The 6,000-nt window shown below is 43.1% G+C and overlaps 3 non-coding genes across 3 annotated transcripts; all 3 read left to right on the forward strand.

Moving 5' to 3' along the window:
* The first annotated feature begins 1,252 nt into the window (after positions 1-1,252).
* On the forward strand, positions 1,253-1,324 carry Trnac-gca. Its single transcript has one exon. It is a non-coding gene; the product is annotated as a tRNA-Cys (tRNA).
* Positions 1,325-2,188: 864 nt separating this feature from the next.
* On the forward strand, positions 2,189-2,260 carry Trnac-gca. Its single transcript has one exon. It is a non-coding gene; the product is annotated as a tRNA-Cys (tRNA).
* Positions 2,261-5,224: 2,964 nt separating this feature from the next.
* On the forward strand, positions 5,225-5,296 carry Trnac-gca. The gene has a single exon. It is a non-coding gene; the product is annotated as a tRNA-Cys (tRNA).
* The last annotated feature ends 704 nt before the right edge of the window (positions 5,297-6,000 follow it).

A 6,000-nucleotide genomic window follows, 5' to 3' on the forward strand; every position in this document is an offset into this window, starting at 1 on the left:
GACCCAAGGAGGAGGCTGGGGACCCTGGGTAGGGCAGGTTTCTAGAAGTCCAGAGGTAGGTCTGTGAGAACGGGCAGGGAAGGTTGAGAATAGACGGAGGCCTGTGTGGATAAAGCCAGCCATGTCCCGCTAGTACACAAGAGCCCATGGTGGGCTACTGGGTAAGCCAGCCAGCACAGCCAGCACAGCAGCTACTGGGAAAACCTGCACAGATCAGGGTGAAAGCCTTTGTCTCTACATGAAGCTGCTCCTGTTGGGTGACAGTCACCTGGTGGCCCTTCCTGGTGTAGTGACATGCTGGCAACACCATCAAGTTGCATCCCAACAACTCCTCTAAACCTCTGTGGATGGTTCCTTTCTTAGGATAACTTCTGCCTGCAAATGGAGAATAAGGAGGAAAAGAGACAAATCAGGCAGTTTGTCTATGGCCCCAGGACACCTTCAAAGAGGCCACTTAGGCATACATGTGGGTCCTGGGTATGACTTGGTTACTAACGGGTGTATTTCCTCTTGAAGTGAATTGGATGACAGTGGTTTTTTTCATGTCTACAATATGAAGGGTCACAGCATCAAGTAAATATCTCTAATCTGTCTGTGAGTGAGAATTATCATTAAGCTTGACAGACACATATTTCTCCTGGCTCCCCTTCTCGAAGAGTCTACATCAGTTTTCAGATGAGTACCAAGAACTTTTGCTTTTGCTTAGGCCTGCCCTTTCCTTTACCTCCAAAGGATCTGTTGAACAGCTAGCTTTCTGGGTCAAGCTCTTGTATGTGAGTCTAAATGGTATTTGTCTGGAAAACTCTATGATGTTTTTTATTATTTTATATATATATGGCTGCTTTACTTGCATACATGCCTGTGTACCATGTGCATGCCTATCATCTGCCAAGGTCAGAAAAGGGAATCAGGTCCCCTTGGATTGGAGTTACAGATGGTTGTGAGCTGCTGGGTGCCGGGAATTGAACCTGGGTCCTCTGCGATAGTAATGAATGCTCTCTTGACCACTGAACAATCTCTCCAGTCCTTGGATTCCAAGATTTTTAATGTGAATGCCTCTGCTTGGAACTAGGGCAGGAGGGTGCTGGTCCTGAGGATGTGACAGTCACACATACAGAGGTAGGTCAAGGCTGGGCCTTATAGGAGAAAAGCAAATTATGACAGAGCACTGGCAAGTGTACATGTCAGATGTCAACAGCCAGAGAGAGGCCATGCAGTTTTAGAATATTTATTAGATATGTATAAAACAGGTGGGGGCATAGCTCAGGGGTAGAGCATTTGACTGCAGATCAAGAGGTCCCTGGTTCAAATCCGAGTGCCCCCTTGACTTTTCTTCAATGAACACACTGTTTCTAGTCCTATTTTTTTCGTTATCCACATTAAATTCTGCATGGAAATTTGGTGAGAGAAGACAACAGTGGCAGATAGGATACACTGGTCTGGATATGTGTGTTTAATCAAGGCTGTCCAGAGAGAATAAGACAGAAAGGTGAAGGGAGACAAAGACAGGGATAAGAGAACATTTTTATTTGGGCACCCCAGAGGCCATAGAAGGTGACATTTCCTCTTCTTTAGAGACATGAGTGGTGTTTTTTCTCTTAAGACTTCAACAGCTACAGAGCCCACTAATATACCTTATCGAGAGCAATGGGATTTTCTCAAAGTCTACAAAAGTATGATCACATCCCCAAAATACATGTATATCCAACAAATGTATTTGGCCAGACTTCTGGTCTTGACAGCCTCATCAAGTTGATCATGGCATTATTCAGTATAACAGGTAATGCCTTGGCCAATGGAATGTCCACAAGTAAGGCCATGAGTGTCAGGAAGTTGCATAAATGATGGGTGGCTTTGGATCATTCTGGAGGGGATAAAGCTCACGCTATATATGGCTAGTGTTCATGGTACAACTTCATTGACTCTATAACCAAACTGGCTAAAGTCCTGGTCCCTGGCTTCCTTCATGCTTCATGAAGCTGTGACACCATGTCCCCCTTTGTGCATGAACTACTCACATTCCTGCCAATGACTCTCTGTTTCCATTGGCCTGAGATTACTGAATTACTGACACCACTGAAAAGGAGAGTTGATCCTGCAGCAGCCAGGCTCCTGTGCTTCCTTAGTTTCTTTATGTGGGTGTAACTCTGGAAGTGAAGGGTATTAATTAAGGTGTATATTAATAACAGGGGGTATAGCTCAGGGGTAGAGCATTTGACTGCAGATCAAGAGGTCCCTGGTTCAAATCCAGGTGCCCCCTACTCATACCTTGTTTTTGACCTTTTTAAATATAGATACTTAAGGTTTTTTTTTTTTTTTTTTTTTTTTTTTTTTGTTTTTCGAGACAGGGTTTCTCTGTGGCTTTGGAGCCTGTCCTGGAACTAGCTCTTGTAGACCAGGCTGGCCTTGAACTCACAGAGATCCGTCTGCCTCTGCCTCCCGAGTGCTGGGATTAAAGGCGTGCGCCACCACTGCCCAGCTGATACCTAAGTTTTAAATTCTTCATTACTATACAGCAGTGTCTGCTATGGCACATATGTGAATATATTAAAGGGCAACTTTTGAGAACTGATCTTGTTCTTCCACCATGTGGGTCCTGGGGATCAAACTCAGCCTTGACAGCAACTGTCTTTACCACTGAGCCATCTTGGCAACTCAAATGTTTGTATGTTTGTTTGTTTGTTTGTTTTTAATCAAACTATCTGCAGTGGTGAATATTGACTGTCAACTAGACAGGATCTAGGATCTCTTAGGAGGCAAGCCTCATAGCATATCCATGGAAACTAACCACAATTAGTCTAACAAACCTGTGAGGGGCTGTCTAAGTTAAGCTGTTGGCAACTGTAGGTGGCACCATACCCTGGGTAGGGGTGCTAGAGAAAGCAGGCTGAGCACCAGCATGTCTCATTCTCTGCTTCCCAACTGCAGGTGCAGTGTGGCCAGATGCCTCAGGCTCCTGCCTCCATGCCACAATGAGGTGTTTTCTTGCAAACTGCAACCTAAAATAAACCTGTCCTTCCTTGAGTAAAGTTTTTCAGATATTTGACCAAAGCAAAGAGAAAAGTAACTAATATACTATGGTTTAAAAGTTAAAATGGAGGTGAGTAGAGTTAAATAACTGCCTGTAATGGAGGTGAGTGGGGTGGTGACTCCTGTAATGGAGGTGAGTGGGTGCTGACTCCTGTAATGGAGGTGAGTGGGTGGTGACTCCTGTAATGGAGGTGAGTGGGTGCTGACTCCTGTAATGGAGGTGAGTGGGTGCTGACTCCTGTAATGGAGGTGAGTGGGTGGTGACTCCTGTAATGGAGGTGAGTGGGTGCTGACTCCTGTAATGGAGGTGAGTGGGGTGGTAACTCCTGTAATCCCTGCACTCAGGGGACTGAGAAAGGAGAAGGGAGGATTTTTTAAGAAAAACTTGAGTTACATTCTGCAACCCCATTTCTAAAATCCAAATCAGGCCAAGTATTAAAAAAAAAAAAAAAAACAATGACAATCATCCTGCAAAGACATGTGCTCAGCTATGTTTGTCATAGCCAGTACCTGGAAACAACCTAAATGCCCTTTGACCAAAAAATGGATAAGGGAAATGTGGTACATTTACACAATGGAGTACTACACAGCAGAAAAAAATAACGACATCTTGAATTTTGCAGACAAATAGATGGAGCTCAAAAGCATCATTTTGAGTGAGGTAACCCAGACACAAGAAGACAATTATCATATGGACTCACTCATAAGTGGTTTTTAAACATAAAGCAAAGAAAACCAGCCCACAAATCACAATCCCAGAGAACCTAGACAACAATGAGGGCCCTAAGAGAGACATACATAGATCTAATCTACATGGGAAGTAGAAAAAGACAAGCTCTCTTGAGTAAATTGGGAGCATGGGGACCTTGGGAGAGGGTTGAAGGGGAGGGGAGAGCTCAGTAAAAACAATAAAAAAAACCCAAAGAACAAAACAGACTAAGCTCTCATTCACATAGCAGCAGTGCCCTTTCCTTGTGAAATGGCCTCACTAGAATATCCTTTCTTGATTGTGCCCAGGACCCATTTTATTTTCATGGTTGTGTTGTATTCTGTCCTATGAGTGTGACATCACCTTTTCAATAATAACCTCTGATGAGCATGCAGCCAGCACTAGTTCTTTGCTGATTAAAATCAGGGTGCAACAAATCTCAACATCTGAGTACACCTATGTGACTACCTCTAAAAGAAAAATTCCTACAAATCTACAAATGGAACAAGTTTTTGCAAGGAACTAAAAGCAAAAACAATAAAAAAAAACAACCTCACTAAGTAGTCTAGGCTAACCTCAAACTCAGAATCCTGCCTAAGTCTTTGAGTGTTATTATCTTCACCATACCTGGCTAACTATTTTTCTTTTAACAAAAGCAATATGCTTGATATGAACAAATAAAATATAAACAACAGTGCGTTGTTTATAAAAAGAAGTTGGACTTATCTGTAATTCCACTCCCATGAATTCTGTATTGTGCATGTGTGTAGACAGAGGCTGCTTGTTTGTTTCCCAGCCACCAAGACCCAAATAATAACACAGAAACTATATTATTCACAACACTGTTTGGCCAATAGTGTAGGCATATTCTTAGCTAACTCTTACATCTTAAATTAACCCATAATTCTTGTCTGTGTTAGCCATGTGACTTGGTATCTTTTATCAGTGAAGCATTCTCATCTTGCTTCCTCTGTGTCTGGGTAATGACTGCAGACTGAACCTTTCCTTTTCCCAGAATTCTCCTAGTCTGTTCCACCCGCCTACACTTCCTGCCTGGCTACTGGCCAATCAGTGTTTTATTAAACTAACATAAGTAACAAACCTTCACGGGGTACAAGACCATTGTCCCACAGTACCTATATGCTTGACAAATTATCAGAACCCTTGTTTTTTTTATTAAATAAACATCAAGTCAAAAGCTGAAATACTAAAATACTGTTCCTTGCAGAGGAAGATCCTGGCATGTAGTGACTATCAGGTACCCACCCCACGACAGCTGATACAATCAGTACTCCACCATTGCTACTGTTGAAGGTAAATCTTTGGCCGGTTTAAGGATATCCTCAGTTGTATAACTCAACAAACCAGGGGGCTGAAATCAGTCATTATAAGAAGTAGTGAAGAACACTTTCCAACTTATAGGACTGCCTTGTTTATGGTATTCCAGTCAGGTAAAGGTTACTAATTATACCTCCTCTTAAGCCAGGGGGTATAGCTCAGGGGTAGAGCATTTGACTGCAGATCAAGAGGTCCCTGGTTCAAATCCAGGTGCCCCCTACAGGTGTTTTTTTTTTTTTTGCCTCCCCAGCTTGGGGCTATCCTCACTAGAATTGTCTTCAGTCATTCTTTTATTTTTTTCAGCATATTTTAATTTTTTCTTTGGGAATTTCATATCATGTAGCCCAATTACACTCGCTTCCTGGTTCTTCCATGCCTACCTCCACCCTCATGACTCCCTCCCCAAATTTTTTAAATAGAAATTTTTTAAAGTCCAGTTTGTGTTACTGTATACTCACTGGAGCATGGTCAAACTCTCTGTGGCCTGCTCTTTAAATAAAACTGACTCATCCCCATTCTGCACCCCTGCCAGAAGCCAAAAGTTTTGGAGAGCTACACTTCAGCATTATCACACTTTTTACGAGTTCTATTTGATGACTTCCTGTTTAGGCTGCTACTTTTGGGAGTGAGGGGTGCTTGGGAGGATAGGGTTGTCACGGAAGCCTTCCATGTCCCTCATTTTCAACTATGTGTCTGCAGTCATCAATATCACTGCCAAAGTAGCTTCCTTGCTCTTTTCAGTCAGCATGCACACTGATCATGGGTTTCTACATGGTTTCTGGTGACAGTACAGACCACAAACACAGCCCCCAGCTGTAGCGGGACCACGAACCCAGATGTGACCCTTGGAGGCAGTCTGGATAATGGACATCAACATGGCTTCAGGCTGCAACACCGATCGTGGGTGTCTACATGGCCTTTGG

Source organism: Arvicola amphibius, chromosome 2 (assembly GCF_903992535.2).
Source record: "Arvicola amphibius chromosome 2, mArvAmp1.2, whole genome shotgun sequence".
Classification (NCBI taxonomy): domain Eukaryota; kingdom Metazoa; phylum Chordata; class Mammalia; order Rodentia; family Cricetidae; genus Arvicola; species Arvicola amphibius.